Raw genomic sequence first — 17750 nt, 5'->3', positions numbered from 1 at the left:
TTTCCTTTCACCTAATTATATCTTATGATTATTAAAATAGAAGATCCTTTCCTGTAGTCTAATGTAAATGAATCCCTACACCCCCACCCCCACCATGGGGGGTGGGGGGTTGTCATGTAAATTTACACATGAAGTGTAAACTAGGCTCAGCCAAGTTTAAAGCACTCGTGTGGCTTTACACGATGAAGAGCCAGGTAGTCTAACTCCAGATTTACTTCTCTCCCCGGAGACCAGTGGTTTTTGCTGCCCACAGCAGTGGTTTGCAAACTAGGCTGCATGTTAGACTCTGCCAGGACGTTTTCAAAATCCCTGTGTCTAGGCTGTACTCCAATTAAATCAGACTCTCTGGGGGTGGGGTCCAGGCATTAGTGTTTTGTGTTTTTAAAAATTATTGTTTATCTGTATATTTTTAAATTGTGGTAAAATGCGCATAACATGAAATTTGCCATCTTGTGCTATTTTTAAGTATAAAATTCAGTGGCATAAGGCACATTGACGTGGCTGTGACACCGTCACTGCCACCCATCGCAGAACTCTTTTCACCTTGCAAAAGGGAGCTCTGTACCCACTGCACAGTAACCCCGCATGACCGCCTTCCCCCGGGCCTTGGCAACCCCCATGCTACTTTCCGCCTCTTAGAACTCAGCTAGGTACCTCATATAATTAGAGCCGTGCAGTAATCATCCGTTTGTGACTGGCCTCTTCACTTAGCATAATGTCCTGAAGGTTCGTTATGTGTCCGAATTTCCTTCCCCTTTAAGACCAGATAATATTCCCTTGTGGTTTTATACCACATTTTGTTTATCCATTCATTGTCTATGAACAGTTGGGTTGCGTCCACCTTTTGGCTGTTGCGACTAATGCTGCTATGAACGTGGGTGACCCTGCTTTCAATTCTTTTGGGTATATATCCTGAGACGGAATTGCTGGATCTCATGGTAATTCTATTTTTCATTTTTTGAGAAACCACCACCTAGTTTTCCATAGTGGTTGTACCATTTCACATTCCCTCCAACAGTGCATCCCTGGTTTTTTTTTTTCTTTAATAAAACTCCCTAGTGATTTCGGCAGGCAATGAAAATTGAGAACCCCTGTGAGAGACTGACCTTCTCAGGGACAAAACTCTGTTTTATTCACATTTGTAGTCACAGCCCTTTGCACCTCCCCTCACAAACTGTATCACAGCATTCATGTTGAATGGAACTCCTCCCTGTCATGTTCCTTTTATTTCCGCATAACTTCTGTGAATCTGTGGTTACACCAACTTTCCCTATCATGCACACGAAGTGACAGACCCCTGAGGTTTTCCTCAGCTATGAGCATATATTTCTGTCCTTGTCACATTTATTCTTTGATGGTGTAAGCACCAAGCACACAGAAGAAAGTGTTGCTTCTACATCAAGTGGAAGAGGAAAAATAAAACAAGAGAAAGATGGCTGCCACGGTTTTTTTAGGTGTGAAGCACATGGACCCACTCCCTTCCATGACTGACTAAAGATCTTTCAGATGTGACTTAATTAAACTTCTCCCCTCCCTTCCTTGCAAGCTGAGAAGGAGCTTTTACTACTTAGATTGTGCTCTCCGTATTGGAAATAGACAACAATCTCCTAAAGCTAAGAGGAGGTTTGGGGGCTTGATCGTAATCATCTTAATCTAAGAGACCACCCTCCCCCCTCCCCATGCACCTTATTAAGAATGAGGAGGAAGAGAAACACAGGATGGGGAAAGGAGGCCAAAAGTCATTGCATTCAGTGTGTCTGTGTTCTCCTTGGGTGGTTGTGGAGAATGATTTATTTAATCGTCTTGATTTAGAAGACTTTTAGTGTCAGCAAGACACTTTTATATTACCTTTGTCTTCTGCTGGCCTTTCCTGGGCCTCTTATATTTCCATCAGGCTATTGGCATTCTGTCTGAATCAATAGTAGGCAAAGGACTCTTTCTTGGATATTCAGCACAGTATATTCTACCTTGAATCAGAGATGAAGAATTACAGTTGTGTAGAATCAGTAGAGACTTTGAGAGATGTCTGACCCAACCTTATTTTCATTTTGGCCTACAGGTACTGGGATGTAGCTGGTTAGTGGCAGAGTTAAGACAAGGACTCTCATTGAGCACATAACTTTTGCCCTCTTCTATGTTTGCATTCACTCATTTTTTCATTATTTATTGAGCATCTATTATATCTTAGACACAGTGCTGGGCATTGGGAAAAGAGCAACATGGACCTGTCTCCTATTCTTATGATCTTTAGCGGAGGAGATACATAATCAATCATACAGAGCAGTACACAGAGAGGCACCTCACTCCCTTGAAGAGGGTGATCAGGGAGGAATTCCTGGATGAAGTGACTTTTAAACCAAAAACTGATGAGCAAGTAGGAGTTTTCTTGGGGAGAATATGAAGAGCAAAAAATATGTACAAAGATTCTGGGCAGAAGAGTGTGGTGCATTTGAGGAACAGAGAAATTCAGAGAGGGGAAGAGAAGCAGGGCTTAGACCAGATTAGTCCTTCTTGGCCATACTGAAGAACGTAGACTTCATTCTGAGGTCAGGGGATCTGTTGAAAGGTTTAAGCAGCATTATAACATGATCAGAATTGTGTTTGAGAACACTCACTCTCTCTGTCCATGGAGGACAGGTTGGAGGTGGGCAGAGAGGACGGTGCCTTAAACCTAGTTTGTGGCAGAAGGGATACAGAGAAGTGAGCAGGTTTCAGAGGTATCCCTGGGATGGATGGACCATGGGGGGTGATGAACCACATGGGTGCCATATCTTGGGAAGGATCCATAGACAGAAGATGAGGTCCCAGGAATAAGGATGGAGATGATGGTGGACAGGTTGATGCTGAAGAGCCTTTTGGACTCACACACACATCTCATTAACATTCAAGTGATACCTGTTATGGCCTGAGTTGCATACTCTCCAAATTCACATGGGGAAACACTAACCCCCAGTACCTCAGAAAGTGACTGTGTTTGGAAATAGGACCTTTACAGAGGTGATTAAACTAAAATGAGGCCATTAGGATGGGGCCTAATCCAATCTGATTGCTGTCCTTGCAAAAAGGAGACACTTGGACGCACAAAGAGATATATATGTTATCTTGATGACACCCTGATGTTGAGCTTCCAGCCTCCGGAACTGTGAGACACGAAATTAGCATTGTTGAAGCCACTCTGTGGTATTCTGTTATGCCAGCTCCACCAGACTAATACAGCAGACAATTTAATAACTTACCTCCCCTTTCTTTTTCTTTTTTCTTAAGTTTTTATTCATTTCTTTGAGAGACAGAGTTGGGGAGGGGCAGAGAGAAGGAGAGAGAGAGAACATCCCAAGGAGACTCCGCACTGTCAGCACAGAGCCCAATGTGGGGCTCAAACTCACGAACTGTGAGGTCATGACCTGAGCAGAAACCAAGAGTCTGAGCTTAACTGACTGAGTCACCCAGGCACTCCTCCCCTTTCTTTTTAAATGGAGCTGTCCATAGGCCGCTGGACACAGGGGTCCGCAGAGAGGACCTAAGGTTAGGGGTTGAAGTCCATAGCACGCAGACATAATTGAAGCTGTGGGGTCACCCCAGAGCTTGAGGATTGGGGTCATCCACAGTGCGTGGCTGGAGAAGAGAGGAGGATTAGGCCTTTTTGCATCATTTTAGCACCAGGGTGTAGAGAAATCCTGATCCCTCCTGCCACAGGAGCCCAGGAAAGGGAGTGATACTTGGGTCTGAGGGTTAGAGCCTGTGAGCTCGGAGGGCACCTGCAGGGAAGTGATTGGAAGAAAGCCAGGCTACAGGGCTTGAGAAGCTGGAGGGGTGGGACAGACATGGCTTACAAGAAGCTCGACTAGGTGGGAACAGAACCTGGAAAGAGGCAGAACCTTTTTTGTTTCTAATTTTTTTAATGTTTATTTTTGTTGGGGGAGAGAAAGGGAGGGAGAAGGAGAGGCAGAGAGAGGGAGACACCAAATCCGAAGCAGGCTTAAGCTGTCAGCACAGAGTCTGATATGGGGCTTGAACTCACAAACCGTGAGATCATGACTTGAGCATATGTCGAACACTTAACTGACTGAGCCAACCAGGTGCCCGAGGACAAATCTTTTTTTTTTTTTTTTAAACATATGAGACACTTGAGCTAGCCTAAAAGATGATTAGAAAGGGGGCAGGATCACTGTTCAAATGAGAAGGGATAATCAGTAGAGCCCAGTCTCCAAGGTCAGAGTTGAGGGCTCTATCACCCTGGGTCTTGTCCAGAAGGAGGGAAGATGCGGGAGGCTGAGAGAGCCACCTTTTGGATGTTTCCTTTCTCCAAGAGGAAGAGGTCATCAGCACACAGTACAGGGATGCCATTGTGGGGGCGGGTGGGGACATCCTATCCTAGATTTGAGGAGCATGGACATGGTCTCCCTGAGTGACACAAACCGTGGAGGGAATGCAGACTCCACTACAAGCCAGACCATTGCATGTGTTTTACAAGCACCATTGAAAATCTGGTGGATAAAATTATACTTGTTTTACAGATGAGAAATTACGGACCTAGAGGTCATAATTCTGCCCAAAGCTACACAAGCTGTTAGTGCCCCAGGCAGGATGTAAACCCAGAATCTTTATGGCCTTGGCTCTATGCCCTCCGTACAGTACCCTCCCTGCCCTGGACCAAATCAAACTCATGGATGCCTTCATAGGTGAATAATTTGTCTACCCTTAAAACCTACACACATTCGAAATTACTCCAAATTTATTTGGAGGAAAGGTTGAGTTCTGTGTACAGGAATTGCAGGGAAGAACTCTGTGGTCCCCAACCTGCATAGTCCTCTCACTGCAACGAAAGACCTCAGGCTAATGGTACCACTCTTCTTGAGGATGCAGTTCACAGGTCACATCTGGGATTTGATGCCTGCCAGGCTAGGGCTGAGGGGCTGCAGGTCGATTTTGGGGGTGGGAGGAAATGGGGGGGCCACTACACCCTCCCAACCTAGTAGCTTATCAAATTGCCTTACTTAAAAATGGTTTATGTTTGAAGGTGGTCCCTAAATCCATTTGTGTACAGGTACAACAAGACATTCATTAGATAAGCCATCACCACACCAGAGGGGTGATTGTCCTCTGACATGTAGCTTTGTATTTGTCTGTCTTGGTAAGATTTAGAGGTGAGTAGCATTTGTATTTCTTCCAGCCCTGTACTGTGACCCCAGGAGGAGCTCCCCAAAGAGGAACTCTGGAAAGTTCTTTTTTCTACCTGGTTACATTTCCAGTGACATTTTTGTGCTGTTGTGATATTTAGCAGTATGGATGTGTCCTGGACCAGTTGTCCAGCTCAACTGCCGCTCAGGCCAGCTCCAGCCATACTGTGCCTCAGTTTCTCATTGAGTGTCAGACGGTAGACCTGACTTGTTTTGTGTGTCTAGGTGATTCATTGCTGAAATCATGTAAGTCATACAGGTCTCATGCTGTAAGAACCCACCACAGCGGCCATAACCGTGTTTCTGTGAATTACTCATGGTTTGTCAAGCCACAGGGCATGTAACCTCGGAAATTTTGAGGTGCTACCTTGACTGTGTCTGAGAAAGTTTTCTTTTCTCATTATGGATATTTCCACTGAAGTAAAATCCTTACTGCCCCTTCCTGTGTTTTAGGTCAGTTATGGGAAATTGTAAGTGTTCCAGGCTTAAAAGAAATGAGGCAACAAATATCTAAAAACCTCAGAAAGGGAAATCTACAGTAGTTTATTTGTGCATTCTTAGTGCCTTATAGGAATCCATATCGTGGAGGGGGCTGGAATATCGTAGGGTGAGTGACCCTCTTGTTTTGCAGTGACAGGGTTTCCGGGATCCCAGACTTTCAGGACTAAAACTAGGAAAGTCCTGGGAAAACCAAGATGAGATGCTCATGTTACCTTTTTTATTTTAATGTTTATTTATTTATTTTGAGAGAGAGAACATGAGCAGAGGAGGGGCAGAAAGTGAGGGAGGGAGAAAATCCTAAGGAGGTTCCACACTGTCAGTGCAGAACTTGACCTGGGTGGGGCTCGATCCCAGGAACCTCAAGATCATGACCTGAGCTAACATCAAGAGCTGAATACTTAACTGACTGAGCCACCCAGGGGCCCCACGTTTTTTAAGTAAACATTTTCTTATAGACTGCTCTTGGATTCAAAGAAAAATTGGGAAGATAGATTTCCCATATACCCCAAACCCAGTTTCCTCTGCTATACATATATTAGTATGGAACACTTGTCACAGTTAATGGACAAATATTAACATATGATTATTAACTAAAGTCCATCTCTTATTTAGATCTTCTTAGTTTTTATCTAATGTCTTTTTTTTCTGGTCCAAGGTCCTACCAGGATACCATATGACAACTAGTTGTCATACCTCCTCGGGCTCCTCTTGGCTATGACAGTCTCTCACAATGTTCCTTGTTTTGATGACATTGCCACATTTGAGGAGTACTGGTCAGGCATTTTGTAGAAGATCCCTCAGTTGGGATTTGTCTGATGTTTTTCTTGTGATTAGCCTGGGCTAGCGGTTTGGGGGAGCAAGACCACAGGGGTAGAGTGTCATGCGCATCATATCCTATCAGGGACTTGTACTAGCAACTTATTACCGCTAACGCTTGCCTGAACCACCTGCTTTAGATAATGCCTGTCGAGTTTCTCCATTGTAAAACCACGCATCCTTTCTTCTCCCTTTAAGTGCCATGCTCTTGGGAGGAATTAATCGTGGGGAGCTCACCCTTAAGGAGTAGGAGGTTGTGCTCTACCTCCTCAATTAGCAAGAGTTTACATAAGTTATTTGGGATTCTTTGTTTTGGGAAGTTTGTGTATTCTCCCAATTTATTTGTGCCATCATTCATTTATATCAGTGTAGAGTCATGACTATGTATTTTATGCTTGGGATTATAGTCAGTACTAGCTTATCTTGGGTTGCAATTCCCTAATGACAGGTGACGTCACGCATCTTTTCAGATCCTTATTTGCCATCTGTATATTTCCCTTGGTCAGGTGTCTATTCAAATCTTACCTGCTTTTGAGGGCAACCTGGGACTTGAGGCCAGGGGTCATCTGTGTGTGTGTGTGTGTGTGTGTGTGTGTGTGTGTGTGAAAAGCCTGCCAACCCTAGATTTCTTCAGCTGTAGCCTCTGAGACTCTTCTTTCAGAGGCTCAGGCCACCCAATCCTGGGTCAGATCCAACCAGAGCAGGGTGGGGTTGGGATAGACCTAGATGTGGTTCAGTCAAAACCATGTGCCTCAGTTGTCAACTTATTTACATCCCCTGCTGAATACTTCTGTAAATAGACTAGAATCTGAAATATTCCACGGTCCCATAGACACCCATTGCCTTTCCCCACCATTTAGAACTAATTTAGGCAGCACCAGCCATAAGACACATAAGCTTTACAGGACTGTAAAAATATTCTGGTTTCTGTGTTCCTATCTTACAAAGAGCCTGAAACAACGTGGGTTTGGATGGATGTGTGGACGTGTGAACAATTCCTTATCCTGAATGCAATTCTTTACTCCTTTTTAAAAAGGCAGACCTTAAGGGTTTGGAACCTGAATTTACGGTCAGGGGAGAAAATCAATTCCGGAGAAATGCCATGTAGCTCGGTCACACACAAAGGGTTGCTTGTGTTCTTTGATGTGTAGGCCTCTCTGGTAATTTCTCTGAGGTTTACTAGATTTAAAGACCCTCTTAAAGTCGAAGACCCATTGCTTTGATAACTTACAAATGTCAGCATTTCAAAGGAAATGCCGGCTAACTGTCAGCAAATTAGAATTTTGACAAGCCATCAAATAAAAGAAGCTCATCTGGTGTGGCTGAAGGCCGTGTGACCACTAGGGGTCAGGTGATGTCCTGATAAAGGAGGTACTGTCTGGGACGGAAAGAAGCAGGAGAGAAGCCTCTGGCCAGCTTCCGTTTTCAGAGAGGGGTACACCATTCCTGGATGCCAGGGGCGTGTAGGTATTCCAGCTTTAGCAGTAAGACTTTTTGTTTTGTTTTGTTTTGTTTTGAAAGCCAAATCTCGAAGAGATTTTTGTCTGCAATTTCTCTTCCCTGCAGATTTTCAAACATCACTGTGTTTCTCCCTTACCAGCCCTATTTGGCCATTCTTAATGGAGTTAAGGTGTGGCAAATCTCAAGGTTCTAATTCCCACAATATTTTTATTAAGGTGCATTCTGGATAAAATGAAAGAAAGGGCCAAAGAAGGGAGGGCTGGGTGGGAGGGGGGAAGAGGATAGGATTATGCTGACCCTTGCAGCCTCAGTGAGCAGGAGGAACGAGTGGGTGGGTGATGGGGGGGATGTCTTTCTTCCTCCCCAGATCAAAGAGCTCCAGGCACCCCTGAGCCCCAAGGGCCAAGCCAACTCTTCTCCTACTTGGAGATAATATCAGGGTTTCTCTCCTGGGATGTTGCCCCTCCAGATTCTCGAGCCTAGGCACCTGTTGCTACTCGTTCTCTTTTCTAGTGAGCCCTGATCAGCCCCAGAATGGTTCTTAGTCTAGTGCTTCAGACAGTCACTGTAAACTTGGCCTCTCTTCCAGGTTTGGCAAGGCCAATGAGTTTACATTGACTCTGACATTCATCTCTCCTGGCTGTGTGGTGGTGGTCATCATTTGCAATTTAAAAAAAAATTTCTTATTGAGACAGAGAGAAACAGAGTATGAGTGGGGTGGGGGGGGCAGTGCAGAGAGAAAGAGACACAGAATCTGAAGGAGGCCCCAGGCTCTGAGCTGTCAGCACAGAGCCCCACATGGGGCTCGAACCCACAAACGGTGAGATCATGAACTGAACCAAAGTCGACGCTTAACTGACTGAGCCACCCAGGCACCCCATCGTTTGCAATTTTGATGTCTCTGGAAGTTTGAGAGTTTCCCTTCAAATGTGGTCAAGGTGTTATTGCCCAATAACCAAACCATGGATCAGTTTCAGGGACAGACTTGTTTTTGGCTCAGATAGTGTTCCAGGTCATTTGGCTAGAGATTTCAACCAACATCTCCATTTTTATCGTGAGCATATTGTTTGTCCAGAGCAAAAGTCAGACCTATTAACTAAAGTCTACTGAAAAGATGAATCACCTTACCAGCCCTCAGAAACGCAAACAAAACATGAGATACCCATATTTTCCTCATTAGATGGCAAAAATTTTAAAGGTTGAGAACATACAATGCTGGTAGGGAGTGGAAAAACAGGCCTTCTCATACGTTGTAGCTAAAAATGTTAATTATTACTATCTTTAGGAAGATACTATAGCAGTCTATTAAAATAGAAAATACATATTTTGGTCTCACATCTCATGTTGGGGAATATATTCTTCAGGGATAAAAATGGAAGAACATAAAATAAGCAATCAAGGATGCTCGTTGTATACTTTTTAGTGGCAAAACAAAACCTAATTGAGATACCACTGAAATAGGATATATTTTGGTAGAAGTATAATTTGGTATATTCATAATTTCAATTTAGGTGAGTATAAATGAGTGAATGAATTAGGTCCATATGAATTGTTCTAGAGGCCATCCATGTAAAATGGATTTTTAATGAAAAAAAGGAAACTAGAGTCTTGAATATAGTATGATGCAGTTTTTGTGAGAACAAAAAAGTCCAACTCTCTATATAGGAATAAATGCACCCAGCAGGAGGGTGCCCATTAAGTTTTTGAGCTTTGGGATGTGGGATAGGACAAGTGTGTGTGTGTGTGTGTGTGTGTGTGTGTGTGTGTGTGCGCACGCGTGTGTGTGCATGTGCACATGCAAGAGTATTAGAAATTTTCTCTTTAATGCATTTAAAAAATAAGATTCACTTAGGGATGCCTGGGTGCCTCAGTCAGTTAAGCATCCAACTCTTGATTTCAGCTCAGATCCTGATCTCAAGGTCCTGAGATGGAGCCCCATGGCAGGCTCCGAGCTGGTGTGGAGTAGAGACTCTGAATGGAGTCTGCCTAAGACTCAGATTCCATTCAGAATCTCTCTCTCTCTCTCTCTCTCTCTCCCTCTTCCCCTCTCCCACTGTCTTTCTCTTAAAAAAATTGATATAAATTCTTATAGAATAAAAAAATTTGATAGGAAAACATGGTCCCTACAAGGTTAAGGCCATTGACCAAATTCTTAACAACTGGTTAATGACCACGCAGGAGCTATAGTGCAGGTCGGCTGAGCTCAGATCCCTAGTGTTCAATCCCCTGCACAGGTTGCTGTTAAAAAAGTCTAATTACATGAAACAGAAGTTGGTGTTTTGATTTTTTACTTTGCTTTTCTGTTTGGAGTGTCATTGTAACTACTGTATTGTAAATGATGGAAAATAATTGCATATGTTAAAAAAATATGAAACTTTATAAAGTAAAAAAAAACTAAATGAAAAAACATTAAAAAAATTTTTTTAAATAAAACAAATATATATATAATTGGCAAAACTCATTACCGCTCCTATTTGATGTTTTTGTCCCTCCACTCTCTACTCTATTGTATAGCCAAGCTAAGAGAATGAGTGCTCTTCACTGTAGCCAGATCCTCTGATGTTCATTTCCAGGCAGGCACTTTCCTTTTGACTGGATAAGTTAATTTTCATGACTAGGTTAGCTATTGAATGGCATTCCCCAGAGTTACAAGGATTGAGGAGGTGTCTGAAGAGTTATATATTTCCTCATTGTCCAGTCAAGATGTTCTCCTTGATCTGACAATTTTTCAGAAGCCAGCATTTTATTTCATTTCCAGCTTGACATAAAAGTGATTGTGTCCTTGGGGTTATAAGAAATATCATCTCACCTGTGACCTCTCTTTCATACTGCAAGCTCTCCAGAGGCTTCATGGAACCTATACAGTTTAATTTGGGCTTTGCTGAGGCTTCTTTTGGTTAAAGTTAACCTGTGGTCCCTTTTGAAATAGTTCATCATTTAATACAGGAAGAGATTGTCACCCATCAAATGGAACACATTACTGTATCTACTTAATTTTTTTCTTTTTATACCTAGTAAATACTTTTTATCCCCCTGAAATTCTTGAGCTTAATCAACAGTTTAGAAATATGCAGTCACAAAATGTGAATCTGAAACAGAAGAAATTTTGAGACATTATGATGGACAGAATATTGTCCACCCAAAGCAGTCTATGTCTAATGCCTGGAACACTCTGGTTTCTCTTCAGATCGCATAAATCTTTTGCCTTTTACTAAGGCCTGGAATGTGTGACTACATTATTAGTCCCCCTGCAAAGGGGACTTTGCAGATGTGATTCAGTTAAGGGCTTTGAGATAGGGAGATTATCCTTTATGGGAATGGACCCAGTCTCATCACATGGATCTGTAAAAGCAGAAACCCTTTCCTGGCTGTAATCAGAAGGAGACATGACTACAGAAGAGTGGCCAGAGAAATGCAACATGGCTGCCTTGAAGGTGGTGGAAGGGGCCATGACCTAAGGAATGCAGGAGGCCTTTAGAAGCTGCTAAGGGAAAGAGAAAGCAGATTCTCCTCTAGAGCGTCCAGAAGGAATGCAGCCAAGCCAACATCTTGAGACCCATGTGAGACTTCAGGAGGCATGGTAGACCACATGTGCTACTGTGAGGGGTCTGACCCCATTTCCCACCATTCTCTTGACTTCTCCCTCTTTCATGTAGAAGTATCTTCAAGCTGACTTTCTCCTGTGATAGGATGATAATCACTAGCTACTGGACAATAACTTGCTTGTTTCTTTGGGACAAAAAAGAAAACCTGTCTCTCAAACATAAAATAAGTTATCACCTGCAGTCATCATTAGGCCAGTTGGATCACTGCCCACTCCTGGGCTAGGCCAGTTACTGATGGGTGAAACCTGACTTTCTAAGCCAGTATCCGGGAGCAGGCTGAGATGGCTGTGATGGGCACAAATAGAAGAGGGAAGAGCCAACAGGAGACTGGAAAGTAGAGCTAGAATCTTCCTAGCAGCATGTTTGGCTCACCTGCCTCCCAAGGTCCCGTTAGGTGAAATAATACAGTTTTGTATTAGTCAATCCAGTTGAGTTGGGCTTCTCCATTACTTGCTGCCCAGATTACTCTAGTAGCCACGTACTCTCCACACACAGAGGCACAGGCCCCTCCTGCCTACTTTTGTCGTCTGTGGTACCCGGCAGGCTCCTGCGGGCCTTTCAGTTTGTGACTGTCTAAACCTGACTATGTCTGGTTAGAAGAGCTCTCCTCCTGAGCACAGGCTCCCGGGCCCAGAGTCAGCAGTGCGTGGCGTGCCCGGTGCCTCTCCCCGCTCCTCTGCCCACAGCTGGAGCTGCTAATCCGTCGTGGCACCCCTTCTTGCTGAGTCCACATGTGGCCTCACGATGTCCAACACTGCATGCCAGGCAGCTGCGAATGGCTGATTGGAGCTGGCACAGGGGATAGACCCAATTTGGTGTCTTAGCGTAACGAGAGATAGTCTTTTTTGCCTTTTTAAGTAGCTGCTCTGCCTTGTCAGTTTGTATTGAGATAATGACCAGTTACAACCCTCAGGCCTCCCTCACTTGTCGAAGTCCACATTTCCCTACGCCTGGGCTTGGCACTGCCTGTTGGTGGCCAGCCAGAGGTGCCAGGACCTAAACCGTCAGTGTTTGCACATGAGCCTCCACTGCTCTGCCATCTTGTTTAAATTATCCTTTAATGGGGCGCTGGGTTGGCTCAGTCGGTTGAGCATCTGGCTTCAGCTCAGGTCATGATCTCACAGTTTGTGAGTTCGAGCCCCCCATCAGGATCGGTACTGACAGTACAAAGCCTACTTGGGATTCTCTGTCTCCCTCTCTCTCTGCCTCTCCCCTGCTCTCTCTCTCTCAAAATAAATAAACACTAAAAAAGTATTTTTCTTTGTTTTTGTAAGATGCTATATAAGCTCAAGTTCTAACCACTGTTTTGAGTTCCTCACTGCTGGCTACTCCTGTGTGTATGCATACTGTATGTTTATAAAGTCTTTGTTTTTCTCTTGTTAATCTGTCTTTTCTCAGATTCATTTGTAGGGTCTAGCCAGAGATCCTAAGAAGATGGAGGGAAAAATTACATTCTTCGTCCCCTACACTTTTCTTATTTTATATGACCTTCTTTTATCTCACGTTGACATTTTTCATAGCTTATATTTATTTCATCTAATTTTCTCTCATTGCTTTTACTTTTGTTTTTCCCCCTGTTATTTTTTAACATTTCTTTTTACTGTTTATTCATTTTTTTTCTTTTATAGCCCTCATCACACCTGCTACCCCAGTGGGGTTACGTAGACTACCCCCCTTCACTCTCCCGTGTCCTGGTTTAGAGGGTTGCATATAGGGTTCTAGGTAGCCTACTGCAGTGTCTCCTTGGCAGGGCAAAGCCAGGTGTGGCCCTCTGGTGTCCCCCTCTTCCAGCCCCCCAGCCCAGCTTCTGCTCTGCTGTCTCAAGGGTCCTTAGAGCAGGGTGTGTGGGCACAGGGCCTGGAAGCCCAACCACTCATAACAGCCAGGGGTACCTGACGCACTTGGCCAATGACTTCCAGAATTCCCTTCCCAGAGAGACCTAAGAATGATCACTTCCAAGAGGGAGACCCTCTCCTAGTCAATCCCACTGTGGCGAAGGCTGGCCACATGCTCATCTCCGTGGCCACCTCATGTAACCCTCATGACAAGTGTCATTTTATAGACAAAGAACCTGAAAACCAAAGTGGTTAGTGTCATGCCTGGCGTTCCCACCTAGAAGCCCAGAGGTTGGTTGTGCCTGCCGTGTACACATAAGAACTGCTTCCACAGAAGCTGTAAAGCTTGTTCGGCTACAGACCATTCTTAGTGCTCACTGTTCTGAGCACTGAGTATAGAAATCACCACTTCCTATTTGCCCCGCGTCACAGGCACAGGAGAGCAGCTGCATCCGAGGTGCCCACCAGTCCAGCATCAGGAGGGCAGACATTCCCACCCACTCAACTCCCAATGTTTATTCATTTTTGAGAGACAGAGAGAGACAGAGTATGAGCGGGGGAGGGGCAGAGAGCGAGGGAGACACAGAATCTGAAGCAGGCTCCAGGCTCAGAGCTGTCAGCCCAGAGCCCAAAAGGGGACTTGGACTCACAAACTGTGAGATTGTGACCTGAGCCAAAGTCTGATGCTCAACCGACTGAGCCACCCGGGTGCCCCAGTTTCCCCCTCTCTTTTATTACCATTTTTTTCTTGTTATGATTTTTTGGATAACCATCTTTATATGATTTTTAACCATCTTTTATATTTCTTTTATTTACTTCTTTAAAACATTTTTTTATTGTCACGTTTCTGCTCTCTGGGCTTACTTGGTGGCAAGCAGGGAGGAGTAGCACTAAGGCATCTTGACCCCAAACAATGCTTGAATTCCTCCTCACAGGGTTAATATTTTCTCCATCAGCCTCATTTAGACTTTGATCTGAGAATCTAGAAAACACAAATTCCTCTCCTGCCACAGTAGGGAAGGGTTGGTATAAATGCATGTCAAATCCCGGAATGGAGTTTATTTCTCAGATCAAGCATCCTTCGATCCCTTTATGTGGAATTCACTTAAGTATTTAGAAGGAGGTTGCAGTCACAGGTGGGCACTCAGATGGTAAATAAACACACAAAAGAACCAAGTGGGGGCTATGGAACTAGCCAGCTCAGGACAGCAAGCAAAGAGCTGGGACCTTGGCCCGGGGCACATTCCAGCAATACTGGACATCAGCCCGATGGCCCTGTGACCAGCTCCAGGCCTCACGGGACAGTGTACCTGGAGCTTCTGGCCATTTTCTGCTCAGATATGGGGCGGCTCAGGGCCCAGGGCGATTTAGCTTGTGGTGAAGAAAGCCAGCAGAGGGTGAGACAGTTACCTCCTCCCTGCTCAGAGAAGAGCACATTTCTCGGAGGTGATTGTGCTCTGCCCTTTCCTGCCTTGTCACGGGCAGCGGCTTCCTGGTACATGACAGAAGGAGACGTGCCTGCTTGCAGTCAGACTTTGTAAATAGCAGGAATGCCCATATGTGAGAAGCTGCTTTCTTACAGGAACCTGTCAAAACTAAAAGTAGGGAGAAGCATTCTTCCTGGGGAACATCCTGCTTTTGTTAAAAATGCTTTGGGAAGATTTTTCTGTTCTTCGTGCTCTTGACTGACGTTAATCGGCACCCTCCAGCTTGGCTGGCCTCAATGTCGGTTGGCCAACAATTGCTCCCCTCTTGTTTGCCATTGATAACAGACATTTTTGCTTTCCTTTACTTTTATAATCTTAACAAGAAGGAATGATGGCCAAAAGACTAGCTTATTATTCAGCTTTTTATACCAAATATTTTAAAAATGTGACGTAATCGAAATTAAATGCAAAACCTTACTGTATCTCGTGGTCTCCAATTTGCCTGCCTAGGGATGGCTAATTCTCAGGTGTTCTGTGCTTGTTTCCACTAATGGTGAACCTTGGTGGGACTCCCTTTGTCTTTGCCTTTAAGAAATTTGAAACATATTGTGAATACCTTGGGCCACGGTGAACTAAACAGAAAGGAACTTGGGAAGCACCACCACAGGGTTGCTGGCTGCCTGCCACCCCAATCCGATTTCTCTCTCAGGGATTCACTTGGGCCTGATTTAAAGCCAGTCGGCTTCCATTCCTTCTGTTGTCACCGCTGTTGGCTTTATAAACCTAGATAGATGTGTTTGATGCAGTGGCTCTTGGTCATTTAGTGACTAATGCACTTTTTGAGGATTTGATGAAAACTGGCCTTTCCCCAGAGAGGTTCACGAAGTGTATCACCATTCCAAATGCTGCCTATGGTTTGGGGTTCTTCCCTGACCCTTAAAGCACAGCCTGTGATCTCAGGGTAAAAATCATTAATAAACGAAGACTACGGCATACTGTTAATTTTCTTGGGTATTCTATTAGTCAGGGTTAACCAGAAAGACAGGAGAGGAGGGATATGTATTAAGACATTTACTGCACGGAATTGGCTTATATAATTGTCAGGGCTAGCCAGACAATTGCTATAGTCTGAATGTTTGTCTCCCTTAAGATTCATACGTTGAAACCCTGAAGGTGATGGTATTTGGAGGCGCGGCCTTTGGAGGGTGATTAGGTCATAACTGTGATACCCTTGTGAATGAGAGCAGGGCATCCACAGAGCGCCCTTGTTTCTCTGCATTGTGGGGACACAGCAAGAAGATGGCTGCCTGTGAACTAGAAAGCGAGCACTCACAACACCCCGAATCTACTGGGGCCTTGGTCTAGGGCATCCCAGCCTCCAGAACTTCTCCAGGGAGAAGTACATGTCTTTATTTAAGCCATTTTATGGCATATTTGCTACAGCAGCCCAAACAGACAAAGACAGCAAGTCTAGAATCTGTACCGCGGGCTGTCAGGGAGGGCAGGCTGGAACTCCTGGATAAGGGGTGAAGCTGTCTGCAGGTGGATTGTTCTTCCAAGGAAGCCCTAGCTCTAATCCCAAGAGCTTTCAACTGGTTAACCTGAGCCCACCACATTAGCTAGGCTATAAGGATCTCCGTTCATTAAAGCCAACTGACTATGGATTTTAGTCATATCTGTAAATTATCCTCACAACAGCACCCAGGTCATCATTTGACTAGATTACCTGGGGGCTGTAGCCTAGCCAAGCTGACACATAAAAGGGCCCACCACAAGGATGATGGCATTATGGCCCTATAGAAAAACATCTTTGCTCTTAGAAAATACATGTTGAGGTATTTAAGGCGAGGTATCATGATGTCTGTAACTTATGCCCCCTTAGTTTACCGGATACACATTAAAAAAGAGCAAATAGGGCAAAAGGTTAATAATTGCACAATGTAGACAGAAAGTGTATGAGGGTTCACTGTAGTCTTCTTTCAATTTTTCCCTATGTGTGAAAGTTTTTCTGGTGAGATTTGTGAACTACAGTAGCCCCGCTCTCCTGCCTGGGACAATGATCAGTGGAGCAGAGTATAGACTCACTAATTGTTGCATAAATTACACAGAGCAAAGGGCAGCATTTCACTCACAACCAAAGAAGTCAGCAAGATAATGTGGCCAGGGCTGTAATAATAAGAGACCTTCTGCACATTCTCCATCCTTGTCCACATAATTCCACAGATAATTAATAGTGAAGGCATTTCTTGAGGTGAGTTAAGGCATTTCTTTGCATAATCCTAAGGCATGATATAACAAAGGGAATGCTAAAATAGGAGCCAAGAGTTCTCTCTAACGACAAGCTGTGTGGCTTTGGACAAATTGCTTACCTATTCTGAACGTATTTCCTCATCTGAAAATGGGGATAATTATCTCTGATTTTTTCAGGATGTTCTGATGAAGAAATTCAATAAGGACTCTAAAAATGCCCTGTAAGCAGCGGATGTGCAGAGTGATCCTACCACTCTGTTACATATGGAACCTATATTACATTCTTTCACGTGGACCATCTGTGACTCAGGAAGTGTCTTATAATCAACGGCACATCATAGTTTGATTGGCAGTGCTTTTTTCTTACTGGTACTGAAAAGAGTAGTGGCACCTTAGATTTGATGAAATGCTGTGGCTATGTGGTCTTGATCAATAACTTAAACCCTATAAACCTCATCTTTTTCTTCTGCTTTGGGGATAAAAGTATTTTCAATGGTTGTTACAATTAAATAAGATTATGCAAAGCACTTAGTTGGCATTTAATAAATAGCAGTGAAGGGGCGCCTGGGTGGCTCAGTAGATTGAATGGCTAACTTTGGCTCAGTTCATGATCTCACGGTTTGTGGGTTCGAGCTCTGCATTAGGCTCTGTGCTGACAGCTCAGAGCCTGGAGCCTGC

At 44.2% G+C, this 17750-nt stretch overlaps 1 protein-coding gene and 1 non-coding gene across 2 annotated transcripts in view; both read right to left on the bottom strand.

Annotated features, from left to right (window-relative positions):
- Window positions 1-17750, bottom strand: part of SIAH2 (siah E3 ubiquitin protein ligase 2) — a 92799-nt gene that overhangs the window by 45237 nt on the left and 29812 nt on the right. The gene's annotated exons all lie outside the window — the stretch shown is intronic.
- Window positions 13740-13872, bottom strand: LOC115293089. The gene has a single exon (XR_003909350.1). It is a non-coding gene; the product is annotated as a small nucleolar RNA SNORA43 (small nucleolar RNA).

This window comes from Suricata suricatta, chromosome 5, assembly GCF_006229205.1.
Source record: "Suricata suricatta isolate VVHF042 chromosome 5, meerkat_22Aug2017_6uvM2_HiC, whole genome shotgun sequence".
In the NCBI taxonomy this organism is placed as follows: domain Eukaryota; kingdom Metazoa; phylum Chordata; class Mammalia; order Carnivora; family Herpestidae; genus Suricata; species Suricata suricatta.
This window is presented reverse-complemented; position numbering and strand designations above follow the sequence as displayed.